At 30.9% G+C, this 15,042-nt stretch overlaps 1 pseudogene; it reads right to left on the bottom strand.

Moving 5' to 3' along the window:
• Positions 1 to 8,153: 8,153 nt before the first annotated feature.
• On the bottom strand, positions 8,154 to 13,393 carry LOC107864719 (annotated as a pseudogene).
• Between the last annotated feature and the right edge of the window lie 1,649 nt (positions 13,394 to 15,042).

Below are 15,042 nucleotides of genomic sequence, written 5' to 3'. Positions count from 1 at the left end.
CAGATAAATACACTATTTTTTAAAAATTAAAAAAGAAAAAAAAAAGAAATGAACAAAACATAAATGGTTCTTTTTCCTGTATATAAAAATTTTCATAATTATCTCATGCTTATAAAATTTTTAAAATTAATTACGTCGTTTTTCTCCTTCGCCTTCATATTCCTTTATATTTCTCAATTTTTTTGTCATGCATATTTATTGATAGTCCTAAGACTTAATCATAACTAAGACCAAATAACAAATATATTTCAATTATTAAAATTTATTTAGCTATCGGTGGAGGTTGGTTGCTTTGTATTGCTTTACATGTGATTAATGAAAATAAGCTAGTCACCTAAAAAAAATAATTATAAATTAAGAAACTTAATTAATAATTAGTAAATTTCCAACTAAAAATTATTCATTTGAACCAAAAGGAATTATAGACTTAAAAATTGAACTTAAGAGGCATTTTATATAGATATAGCAATAAGACAAAACACATACTATTATATTTTTAATCATTAATTAAAAAATAAAAAGAAAGATGAAACCAATGCATAATTGTCCGAGCTACTGCCGATATCCACTTCCACAAACCTTTCACCATTTAAGAGCATCTTCTTATTTTTCAAGTGAAATAATAACATAAATATCATAGTGAAAATGAAGGATAACCTTAGGTAAAATCGCATGAAATAAAACATATGAACTTCATTAAAAAGAAAAATAAAATAAATACATTAATGTCTCGGTATGTACTTCCTCATGCCTAAAAAAATTAATTATAAATTAAAAAATATGATTGATAATTAGCAAATTTCCAACTACAAAGTTATTCATTTAACCAAAAAAAATTATAGACTTACAAAATTGAACTTAAGAGGCATCATATATAGATATAGAAATAATACAATACACATATTATTATATTTTTAAACATTAGTTGAAAAATAAAAAGAAAGCTAAAATCAAATGTTTGAGCTCTTGTCGATATCCACTTCCACAAGTCTTTCACCATTTAAGAGCATCTTCTTCTTTTTTCAAGTGAAATAAAAACATAAATATCATAGTGAAAATGAATAATAACCTTGGATAAAATCGCATGAAATAAAACATATGAACGTCTATAGAGAGAAAAACGGAATGAATACATAAATGTCTCGATATCTACTTCCACAAACCTATCACCATTCAAAAGTCTTCTTCTTCTTTCCAAGACAAACCAAAACATGAATGTAATAGTGAAAATGAAGGGTAACCTTGGATAGCATCTCATGAAACAAAAAATATGAATTTATATACATAAAATTAAAGAAATACCATAAGGTATCACTAATTTTTGTATAAAATATTTAGGGGTTATAAATATAAAATCATGAATAGCTTGAGATTACAAATATTATTAGTAGAAATTAAATAGATGAGTTACCTCAAACATTTTTTTTCTTTAATTACATAATAAATAGAGTTTAAATTTGATGACTTTTGATTTTTCTTTAAACACACAAATATTTAAAATAAGAAGAAAACTCAATAAATATTCAAAAAACCCTCAAAAAAAGATAAATAGGTTTGGAGGCTTCTAAAACATGCCATATAGGATTGACTATTGATCTCTTTTATATATATATAGAGAGAGATTTATAACTTCTTAATACCTTATTATTTTTCTTTTTTAATATTTAAGCAACTTTAACTTCAATTTTCTTTTTAATTCATAAAATGTTTGGCTAAAAAATTTGAATTTTCAAACATGATATTTTACATCTATGATTCTTTTTCCTTAAAAGAAATAGAAATTGTCATATTTGCTAACATTCATAAAGGTGACATAATCTAATTTTCTTCTTTGATTTATTGGCTCCTTTATGTTTTTCTTTGAGAAAATGGTCAAATACCCCCCAACCTTTATCCCAAATTTCAACTACACACTTATACTTTGAGGGGGTTCCATTACCCCCCTAAACTATTTTAAAGTGGAATATTTACCCCCTGAACTATTTTAAAGTGGAATATTTACCCCCTTAAAAGCTCATGTCCAGACATTATTTCAGGCAGTGAGCTGCACTCGCTGCTACATCATTTTTCTTGCCACGTCATTAATACGTCATTTTTTCTTTTTCTTTTTTAACTCTAAAAAATTAATTATTTAAAGAGAGTGAAATCCACTTCTCTTTAATTATTTAAAGAGAGTAAAACCCACCAAATTTTCTTTGTTTCCTGGACTTCCATAAAGAAACAGATAGGAGGAGGAGGAGGAGGAGGAGGGGAGGAGGAGAAAATGAATAAAGAAAAATAATAATTAAAAATGAATAAAGAAAATAAAAAAATATTTGGCCATGTCAGCGTTCTCACTCTCTTTAAAGAGAGTTAAAATCACTCTCTTGCCATGTCAGCGTAAGGGGGGTAAATATTCCAGTTTAAAATAGTTCAGGGGGTCATAGGACCCCCACAAAGTATAAGCGTGTAGTTGGGATTTGGGGTAAAGATTGGGGGTATTTGACCATTTTCTCTTTTTCTTTTCACCAATATCTCTTAATTTGGTAAAAAAGAAAAATTATTTATTGCAATTATTTGTAGTAATATTTTCTTTTTAGGTAAAAAAATGTAATCAAAGGTTATTTTTATTAATTTGACAACTAGATTACATAAATAATGATGGGATTAATTTAAGTTTTCAAATTTGCAATACTTTAATTACAAGGCTGTATTTAAATTTTCAAATTTGTAAATGCTTTAATTATTTCAATTGAGTAAAATGACCAAAAAATTATATAAAAATGCATCCAACAAAATTATATACAAAATGTAGCCACTTTTTAAGTTCTTACTCAAAATGACACAATTATATAGAACCCGAAAAATTACACTTCAATATGTAGTCCAATTACACCTATTAGCATTTAATACATTTCAACTCCATTGTAGTTTGCTTAGCTCTATTAGAGTCCAAATAATTTGCTTTTTTCACATGTGTGTGAACACTTCACATTTTTAATGCTCCTTCTTCTTTTTATACTCTTTTACAGTTACACTTGTAATTTATGCATAGTTTCTCAATCTTATTTATAGTTGATTTACGTGCTAAGATTATTGACTGCTGAATGATTTTATTTAATAAATTATTTGATAGTTTTCATTTATGAAAAAGAAATTTAATGACGACTCAATTTTTCTTTTCTGAAAGTCTATTGGTTCAAACAACGTGATTTCATTAAATTAGAATATTAATAGAGTATAATTTCCTCTTTTGTTATCTTTGTTCATTTTTTCATCGACGAGTTAATTTGATGTCGACTATATATGAGAAATACCACTCAATCAATTAACGAAATAGGGACATGACATTGATACTTAATGAAATCATTGGAGAAGAAAATTGCCGTCCATTTCAATACCAGAAAATGAAAATTTGATCAAATAAGCAATAATAAAATCAAATTCTAACTATGTGAAAGAAGAACTCGACTAATTTCAATTGGTTTATAGTTGATTTATGTGAATTACGGATAATTTTATTTAATTAATTAAAAATATTTTGGATATTTTTTTTCTCGTGAATGTGAACACTCTTCACATTTTCAATGCTCTTTCATCTCCTTAAACTCAGTTTCAATTACACTTGTAATTCATGCATAAATTTCTCAAATACGTTCAAATGTTCTTGTCTTTTTAAGAACCTTGAGGGTAGCTTTTTTCATTGAATCATTACTGATTGGAATATGTCTGCTCAGAAACATTATTGTGTATAAATACTCTCTAAGCAGATACATTCTAATTAGCAAACAATCCATTTAGGCCATTGATGTGACCAGACTAAACTCAGAGTAAAATGACGATATTTCCGGAGTTGAACTCACCAAAATAACGAATAGAAAAAAAACCGTATGATACCAAATATTGGATTTTCAGGCAATTCATTGATGATTCAATGAAAAAAAGTTACCCCAAGTTTTAAAAAGACAAGAACCTGTGTAGATTATTAATCTTTAATAATCACAAACATTTGGACACATTTGAGAAATTTATGCATGAACTATTAGTTTAATTGAAACGGAGTTTAAGGTAAAGAAAGAGTATTGAAAATGTAAAGTGTATCCACACATACACACGAAAAAAGCAAGCTATTTGGACTCTAATGGCATTAAGCAAACTACAATGACTTGAAATGTGTTAAATACTAATAGGTGTAATTGGGCTGTAAATTGAACTGTAATTCTTTTGTTCTATACAATTGAATCATTGTTAGTAAGAACTTAAAAAGCGGCTATATTTTGCATGGACATACTTTGTTGGGCACGGGATGCATAAACTCATTTTGATGCCATAAATCTGGCAGATATCATCAAAAGATAAAAATCAAACATCAAATCAAGGCAATGATATTTTCCCACAATCACGTTGATGAGAATTTAAAAGTGAAATATCTCACTATTAAAAATCCTCTTAAGTAACTTCTACCTTCGATTCTAAGTTTGTATGTTTGGGTCACCAAAAAAGCAAAGAAAGGTAGGAACCCCAAAAGTTTTCTAAAAAAAATAATAGACTAGGCAATGTGTCATGCTTCCTTCCATAAACCCATAAAATGTTAAATGGACTCCGGGAAATATGTCTATTTCTATACAATATACATAATAAATATAAAATAATTTTTACACCATCAAATTATTTTATAAGAACCCACTGTAAGCGGATTAGTAACTAAAAAGGGAAAAGGCAAGTAACCTACAACATGTTAAATTATGCAGTAGTGATAAAGTTTCTTGCTTGACAATATTTCATGAGCTCTAAAAAATCAGTTTTAACCTTTCTACGCTCTAATGTTGCACAATATTGTAACAACATATTCAATATAATACTACAAGTAGTGTCTAGTAGGGTAGAATATACACCGATCTTACCTTTATCTTTGTGAAGTAGAGAGGTTCCAATAGACCCTCAGCATTCGGCGATGCTGCACAAGACCAGAAAATGCAAATTTGATCAAGTAACCAATAATAAAATCAAATTCTAACTATGTGAAAAAACTCGACTAATATCAATTGCTTTATAGTTGATTTATGTGAATAACGGATAGTCTTGTTTAATTAATCAAAAATATTTTGGATATTTTTCTTTTCGGTAAAAAAAAGAGTTACAATGGCGACCAAATTTTCTTTCTCTGAGCGTCTAATAGTTTGAAGAACGTCGATTTCGTGGAATTAAGTTTTAATAAAGTATAATTCTTGCTTCTTTGTTTAAAGTTGTTCTTGTTTTCCTCATATGTACGTTTTATTTGATATCGAAGGCAAATAAAGAACAACACTCAATCAAGTAATAAAATAGTGTTGTCTATTGATACTTACTGAAATCGTCGGAGAAGAAAATTGTCGTCCATTTCAACTCCAGAAAATATAAGTTTGATGAAGATTTAGAAAAAAGAATGTAAAATAAGCGGTTTGTGAAGATAGATGACTCTAATACTTATAATATATACAGAAGATATAAGACTTGTCGAGTATCAGAGATAATTGCGAGATGGAGCCAAGTGTATTTTCGTCTTATAAAATATATTATAACTACATAATACTTTATTATTTTTCTTTTTTAATATTTAAGCAACTATAACTTGACTTTTTTTAATGCATAAAATGATTGACTTAAAATTTGAATTTTCAAACATGATATTTTACATTTATGATTTTTTTTCTTGAAATTTTTTGAAATTGGCATATTTGCTAACATTCACAAAGGTGGCATAATCTAGTTTTCTTCATTGATTTTATGGCTCCTTTATGTTTTCTTTTCATCAATATCTATTAATTTGGTAGAAAGGAAAAAATTAAAAAATACTTATTGCAATTATTTGTAGTAATATTTTCCTTTTAGAAAAAAAAAAATGAAATCAAATTCTTTTATTAATCTGGCAACTAAATTACTTAATTAATGGTGGACCAATTTAAGTTTTCAAATTCGCAATACTTTAATTAGAAGTCTGCTTTAAAATTTTCAAATATGAAATGCTTTAATTATTTCAATTGAGTAAAATGAATAGAAAATTACATAAAGTGTATCCAACAAAGTTACTTTACAAAATATAGTTACTTTTTTACTTTTTACTAAAAATGACCAATAGTATAGAGCCAAAAACTTACATTTCAATATGTAGCGCAATTACACCATGTTAGCATTCAACACATTTCAAGTTCATTGTAGTTGTGTCTAGTTCTCGCCATTAGAGTTCAAAATAATTTGCTTTTTCTCTCGTGTGTGTGAACACTATTCACATTTTTAATGCTCTTTCGACTCCTTAAACTCTGTTTCAGTTACATTCATAATTCATGCATAAATTTTTCAAATGTGTCCAAATAGTTTGCTTTTTTTATGTGTCTTTGAACACTTCACATTTTCAATGCTCTTTCTTCTCCTTAAATTCACATTTTCAATGCTCTTTCTTCTCCTTAAACTCAGTTTCAATTACATTTGTAATTCATGCATAAATTTCTCAAATGCATCCAGATGTTTATGATTATTAATGATTAATAATCTACATAGGTTCTTGTCCTTTTAAGTAACTTAGGGCCAATTTCTTTTTCAGTGAATTATCAATGGATTGCTTGAAAATCCAATAACTACTATCATAAGTTTTATTTCTATTCATTATTTCGGTAAGTTCATTGGTCCAACATATCGCCATTTTACTCTAGGTTACATCAGGCCTCATCGGTGACCTGAATGGATTGTTTGTTGCTTGGAATGGATCTACTTGAAGACATTATTGAGTATTTTTTTCAATTGATTAGAAATATTAATAAATGTTCAAAACTTATAATTTGAAGTGATTTAGACAAAATTGAGTTAAATTTCAGAAAGGGCTCAAGGAAGAAGAAGAACACGTAAAGCTCCATCAATTCTGTAAATAAGATTCGTTTCAAGTGTGCAGTGCTATAAAAGAACGAGTATGTATTGAGAAAAATAAATTTGAAATTTCAAACAATTTGGTGCAATTTTTTAGGTGTTTTTGAATGAATCTAATGCTTGAATTCAACGAAGAAGATGAAGTCGATTTTTTAATATAATAATGTGTAATATTATATAGTACTGTATATGGATATATTAAAGTTACTAATTCCAGAAAAAATAACTTTCATGGATAAATTTTTTTCTCATTTTTATTTATTTATCTAATTAATGCAAATTTGACTAAAATTCGACCCAAGTCTATATACAAAATAATTTGACTCTTTTACTTTTTGTATTTATATTATTTGGTTGCTCTATCTTTTTATTTTGAACCAAAATAAATATTGTGCTAGATAAATAATTAGCTGACCATTTCAATACCCTTGCTCATATATATAGATAAAGTTTTATATTTCTCAACTTGTTATAAATATCAGTGTACTGTAAATGTCGACTACATGATTTCATGAACAAGCTTGAAATTAGATAAATTTATAATTAGACAAACTTATAATCAGGCTTACAATTTGGATAGATTTATAATTGGATAGACTTGTAATTGCACAAACTTACATAAGTAGGCAGCTTGCATAACAATTTATTTTCTTCTATAAATAGGAAATCAATTTAGTTCATTTATACATCAGCTCAAATTAAATAATACGTCAGTCTCTCTCCGTATATTTTTCTTTGGCATATTTATTTTATCGTCTTTATTTTATAACATATTATCAATAAGAGACTCTACCATCTCAAACAAATACTTTAAGAGTATAGACTTTCTTTTCTTGATTAATGTTGAATCTTTCTATACTTAACTTTTTGTTCTGCATTAACAAGCAAAACCTATTTCTCTTGGGCACGAAATGCATAAACTCATCTTGATGCAATAGGTCTGGCTAGACAATGTGTCACGCTTTGTTCCATAAACCCATAAAATGTTAGGAAATATGTCTATTTCTGGACAATACTCGTAATAATATAAAATAATTTTTACACTATCAAATCATTTTATAAAAACCCAGAACCTACAACATGTTAAATTATGCAGTAGTGATAAAATTTCTTGCTTGGCAGTGTTCCATCTCCATGAGCTGTATACATCCAGTTTTAACCTTCTTCGCTCCCATACTGCACAATACTATAATTCTACAAGTAGTGTCTGGTAGGGAAGAATATACACCGGCCATATCCCTATCTTTGTGGAGCAGAGAGGTTCCAATAGACCCTCAGCATTCGCCGATGCTGCCATCAATGTCATAACCAGTTTAGCTGCAAAAATATAGGTCATGCAGGAAAAAATGAAGCGAGAGTCGGGCTGGTTTCATTACCTCTTCTTCTTAAATGGCAGAATTTGTTTGTTCTTCCTTACTGTAATTCTGGAGGCAACTGGGAAATGTTCGACTTCAGCATTTGATTTTCCCTCTTTACCTCTCTTTTTTTTCCAGAACAAGCATTGTTGGAACAGGCTGGATCACATCATATACACAGTGGGGGTTAAGTTCCAGGCTAAATAACATATAAAAGTTTTACAAGTAAAACACAGTTTTACCATGTAATGGGCCTCGGTTCCGCCAAACGCCTCAGCATATGTAGTAGGATCATCTGCATCATCACCTCGTACCTGCAAATGGGAATATGAGGGAAATAATAATACACCGAAGTAATTTATCAAAGTATAAAAGTGTAGATAAGCCAAGTCAAACACTCAGAAAATGTACATACATCCCAGTGATACTCCCGAACCTTAGAGTATGAGATATCCTCATTTTCATCATACATATCCTTCGATAGCTGTCACAATCCATGAAAAGCAAAAGAATATCATTAAATAAGATGTATGCCCATGAAACCAATCTTTCAATTTTAAAAAGATGACTTTTCACCTCATTTGGTGCAGGGACCATATATGCCAGCATCTTGCCAGGTTTATCTGCAATTGAGCTTGAAGCCTCAAAGCTTTTCATAATGGCCTGCAAGGTGTATTGCAAATCAAAATTCATGTTCATTAAGATTGCATCCATATATCATAGTGTCATGGAGGTCCGAGGGTAAATGGAATATCATCAATGCTGGTGACACAGACAAATAATCATGTCCACGGACTTGAAGAATTTATATATATCAACACCCTCGCGAAGGCCTTCAAGATTTTCCAACCCAGCAAAAGTTTGGATTGAACATTCTCATTTTGGTCAATTGATGTTGAACAAGGAGCTGATCACAAAATGATTATAGGTATAAATTTGGAGGATATGCATCTATGGGGTCTCAGTTTACAATTTTTCATATGGAAAAGCTAACTTTGCCAATCTTTCTTTCACTTAGCAATTGCTTCTCTACATCTACTCACCAAAGGAGTCTTTCCCTAGGCTTATTAACCTGGAGAAGAGCATTACAAACTAGGAGAAAGGCATTTAATAAATAATACCCGTGATTCATATGCATCACGAAGAGTTTTGTCCAACTTGTTGTAGTCTTCTGAATCAGCAGTTGGAGCACCATCGAAATTCGTAAGCACAAACTGGTCTTTATACCTGGCAAAGAAGCATTATTTGTTCAATTTAATCTCCAGCACCAAGAGATTGCTATGATCTAATGACTCCATGAGTTTTATAAAAGAAAAGAGAAGAAGTGTCGCTAGCAGTTTTTAATTTATTACTACTACAGCTTCTGATGTTTTCTTTTGACAAGCAAACGTTATTTCATTGATTAGAAATTTGATGCATTAATTATTAGAAGACAATACCGCATACTTAATAATGACGAGAAGATATCGAGGGAGAATGCATTAATTGAACTGAAATATATAGTCTTTTTACATCCCTCTTCTTCAACATATGGGTATCTAACATGAAAACGGAAGGAAAAATGAGAAGAGACTTACCGATCAAAGTCGGGAAACAGTGGCTGGACCTTGACAGGCTACAATTTGCGATTGGTTGCATGGACAGGCCGCGACTTGGATGCCTCAAAAGAAGCCTCAATCTCCTGGATTTGCGTATTTCTGAAAACACGGTTTGAGGAATACAATATTCAGGTCTCAAGTCTCAACTATTTTCATTATCTTAGACATGAATAGCATACTGAAATCAAAAGCAACCTATCGTTAAGATCCTCCAAGATGTTGCGGCCACCTCTTGTTTCTCGCAATTCTTTAGCGTGCTTTTCAGTCAGCAACAGCAAATGGAGTAAACAATTGATTAAATAAGCTTTTACTTCACCTTGTAAAAACATTCTTTATATGCTATAATTTTCAGGAACCTGTTTTGCTGACTCCGATGTAAGAGGAGAGATGTATTCTGTTTTCATCAGCCAAGAAACACCTTCATCAGTTGGCCTTTCCTTCTTTTTAATTCCGACTTTCTTGATGGGGGTTATAGGATCGTCATCACGCAACAACTCTTTGTTAGGAAAACCAGTTGAAGTTTTGATGATGAACACAGTGAATGAAACAGGTTCCACAACATGTTCCACACAAGTGAATCTACTACTATCGATTGATTAGCATGAATATCCTACAAGGCGGACAGGATGTTAGAGCAAAGCTATTTACAAGTCAAGCTGATAAAGAAGAAACAAGTTCAAATCCAAAAGAGTGAAGGCAATTCAAGTCAAGATAGGAAGGATATCAAGGCAGTCCAATTCAAACTAGGAAACAAGGAAAGGCGGCAGAAATTAAAAGACGGAAAAGGCAATCCAATTAAAGTAAGGAAAAGAGATCAACTGAAGGTTTCAATTAGGGTTGCAATAAATACAAGGAAAAAGATCAAAGCAATCTGCGCATAAAAGAGATAGTCAACAATCAAGCAATCAAGTTCGTCTATTTGAAGAAGAAGAACCTAATCTATACGTCTTAAGTTGTAGATCAGTTGTAATAGGTTGGTTCTATTAATTGTAACGAGTCATAGTTCTTGTACTCAGTGATCTATAAACTGAGATAGAAGTATTTGTCTTCAAGTTGGGGAACTCGAAGATTTGAGAACACTTATCTTGGGTGAGATTGGTGTTTTTGTAGTGATAGGAATTAGAAGTTTTAATTCCTAAGTTACAAGAAGACTTGTAATTGTTTGATTGTTGAGGCTCAAAAGTTTTTAGTGAAGTTGGGATTAAATCCTGTAGAGGTACAGGTCGTGGTTTTTTACACCCTTCTTAAGCCGGGTGTTTTTCACGTAAAAACACTGTATTCAACTTTCTCTTTTGCGAACTGCGTTTCCTTACCTGTTCCACAGATAGGCAAACAGTAGAATCGAGAAATAGGTAGGGCTCATACTTTATACTCTTCATCTTCTAGAGCAATTGGTATCTTTACACCCTTGGGAGGACTAGACAAGATAAAAATAACAGATAATTTTTCCATTAAAATGTGCTTCTCAAAGAAAAAGGAAAGAGAGAGCACGTAAAATACTTGTATAGCTCATATCAAGAAGGTCAAGCGGAATTCCAAGGTCTGGTCCAACGTTATTGTTCAGGCTTGTGCATTTTCTCCAATGAGGTAGTTGCGTATTTCGTAAAGCTGCATAGTTGAATGAATTGCTCTTAGAAGAAATGACAACAGTAATGCTCTGACGACAACCCGGAGTTTCATGTATCACAAGCTACACAAAGTGTGAAGTGCTGAAGAAAGGTAGAAAAGACATCAAGATACCATCACAGTCAAAAGCTTCGCTCTGCCGAGCAGTTTCTCCAATTCAATAATTCTTTGTATATCTATATTGCTCACATATAGTCAAAATCCTTCCAAAAGCACTTCCAAAATGATGCATCAAAATGCTTATGGAGAACCAATGGAGGTGCAGTCTCCCACTCCAAGGAAAAGAAATTCAAATGCAAATAGCACTCAAAAATGAAATCACGATATGCGACACACAACTTTTAAGCAACAACAGATAAGCTTACTCAATCTATTAACTAGGACCTGCCTCGTATAAGCTTTGCTTCCCAGAAAAGTATGCGCTAAACGCTAGCCCACTCTATCGCAGACTAAGTAACTACTAAACCAGAGGTCATTTTATTCCTCATAGATGTTAGTCCTTGCACTCAAAGTCTATTTAGGCTCACAAGCAATCCCCAAACTTCCAATTCTCAACAATGTTACTCAGCTACCTGCAACAACTAACATCTAACATGAGAAATGTAACAACAACCGTTAAAGCAATAGTCGATCAATAGGCAGAATACAAGTGAGAGGACCAGCAGAACGGAAAGCAGAATCACATACCGATCAGGATCCTTTCTTAAAGACAAAATCTTTAGCTGCGCTGACGGATCTCGTAATGCATTTCTGAATCTGCAGAGTACAAACAAATTACAGAACGTTTAGCAATCTCCAATATGTAAAACCATGTGTTTATCCCTAATGTTAACATATCATAGTATTTTCACAAATAATCCTCACAACTTCAAAGAAAATACTCCGTGCCGAGTCAATCAAACAAACAAACTGAAATGAAGGGAGTAAACAATCAGGTAACTAGTCCTAGGTAGAACAATTGGAATATATAATGATCAAACAATCACTTGGCAGGTAAATAAATCCAGAATTAACATCTTACATCAACTTGCCATGAAAATGTTTTGGCTTCTTCAACGGATTTTCTGTCAAAGGGGCAATTCTTCTGTGAGATGTATTAAGATTTTTGTGCTCATTTTTTTACTATATTTAAGTTTTAGTTTTTCTTAGAAGGAAAATAAAAGTTACTATAATTATTTTACTTTTCCTGAAAGAAAAATAATATAATTCTTTTTCATATTTTGTTAACTTCTTTTATATATATATATATATATGGAAGACATTCTCATACCATAACACAATAACATACACAATGTAGTCTTTAAAGAATGTTTGTTCTCCCAATAAGATTTTTAATTTTATTTTTAATATATAGACCGTTTGGCAAACTATATCCAATAATATATTTTTATTTTAATTTTTTATGTGTCGTCTGATTTATTATCTTACGGTTTGCAAATTAAAAGCTCTCGATTTCCAACCAACAAGATGTATGTGGTGTGCTAACTTTTGGGTTTTCTGAAGAATCTTATTCTGTAATTCCCTTAATTTTTGCTGCATTTCGAATTCTCTCTTCTTCCTTAACCTCCTCTCTTCCTCGTCTCAACCCTCCCTGAAGAAGAAGAAGGTGCATTGCCTTTTTTCACTGGCAACGGAGGAAGAGTGTGCTGGCTGTTTAGATCGAGCAGCCTGGTTACCATGCCCTGATTCACGCCAACCAGAATTTTGCCTTTTCTCTGCACTCCCCCTGCTTTCATTACGTTGGTGCATTGGAGCAACTGATGAAGGAGGTCGCGGAGGGAGAGGAGGCATCCCGGAAGGCGGTGGTGGTGGTGGTGGGTTCATAGAATCCTCAGGAGGCGGAGGTGGAACAAAACTCAACTGAGAAGAAGCCCCGGAAACTTTTTTTTTTCAAGTAGGAAGCCATGGACAAGACTTTTAGGTAGTCAACTCACAAGAAAGTGACTCAACGTAAAAAAAAAAAACAGAGGATAGAATTGCATTCAAGAAAATGAACAACAATTCAACAAAATATTTTCAAGAAGAAAATATTTTCCAAGACAACTTATTTTCTACCATTTGATTTTTCCTCGTGGGTCAAAGAAAGTCATTTTTCAGAAAATAACAAATGTGACTTATGACCTTAACCTCACCCCCTCTTCCCACCCCAACAACACTTATATTCACATGGCTCAAAAAAATTTATATTTCTCAAACATTTACATTACTCGAAAATATTAATGAAGCCCGAATTTTTTTCATTTTCAATTCGTTGAATATATTGTTATTTTCATATGTATAGAGGAAGACTTACTTATGTTACTTTTGTTAATTGCATATTTCATTTTGTTATCGATGTAACTTGTTTCACGAGGTTGAATAAGTTTGTCGTTCTGTTATATTTTTATTAATTGTAGTATCTTAGATTGTCCTGACAAAATATTGAAAAGTGTCTCCTATATTTGTTAATTAATAGTTACTTAAATTTAGTGATTGTAATATTTTAGTATTCGATATTGATATTATTTGTTATGCTTAAATTAGTTCTTACAAATTGTTGAGTTTCTAGAGGCACTGATATACTAGTTAACAGATAATAGTATTTTCTAAAAAATATTTTTTCACTCATCAATCAAACACCATAAAACATTTTTCGGAAAATATTTTTCCATTTACCAACCAAATATGAGAAAATAAGTAGAAAATCAATTTATTTTCCAAGAAAACATTTTCCATGAAAAATATTTTCCATCATATCAAACACGCCCAAAATGATTTCCACTGAAAGCAAAAGGATAGAACTGAAGAAAGAAACAGAAACAACTGTTCAGTAACATCCAGGATCCCACCTATTTATAGTAACTCAACTCATGTTTTTTGAGTTTTGACCAATATATATTTTTTGAAAAAAAACTAAGTAATAATAAAATCAGATTCCAACAATGTCAAATAATTTAATTAATCTCAATCTTGTTTATGGTTAATATACTTGTTAAGACAAGTGATTGCTGAATAAGTTTATTTAATAAATTATTTGATAGTTTTTATTTATGAAAAAGAGTTTTTAATGTCGATTTTATTTTTCTTTCCTGGAAGTCTAATGAAAAAGAGATTTTAATGGCAACTCTATTTTCCTTTTCTGAAAGTCTAATGGTTCGAATAATGTGATTTCATTAAAATAAAGTATTACTATAGTATAATTTCTTCTTTTGTTATCGTTGTTCATTTTTCCATCGACCGATTAATTTGATGTCGAAGGTAAATGAGGAACGCCACTCAGTCAATTAGCGAAACAAGGACATGTCATACTTTATGAAATCGCCGAAGAAGAAAATTGGCGTCCATTTAAGTACCAAAATATGCAAATTTGATCAAATAAGCAATAGTAAAATCTCCTATGTGAAAGAACTCGATTAGTTTCAACTGGTTTATAGTTGATTTATGTGAATAACGGATAGTCTTATTTAATTAATCAAAAATATTTTGGATGCCTTTTTTATTTCTGTAATAAAAAATAAAAAAAAAGAGTTATAATATTGGAGGAGAGGACCATGTTATAAAAGAGGAATTGGAAGCTTGGGGAACATGTTTATGCAACGAAGGAG

The sequence above is a fragment of the Capsicum annuum genome, chromosome 3 (genome assembly GCF_002878395.1).
Source record: "Capsicum annuum cultivar UCD-10X-F1 chromosome 3, UCD10Xv1.1, whole genome shotgun sequence".
NCBI lineage: Eukaryota > Viridiplantae > Streptophyta > Magnoliopsida > Solanales > Solanaceae > Capsicum > Capsicum annuum.
The sequence above is the reverse complement of the archived record's forward strand: the minus strand, read 5'-3'. Positions and strand labels throughout refer to the sequence as shown.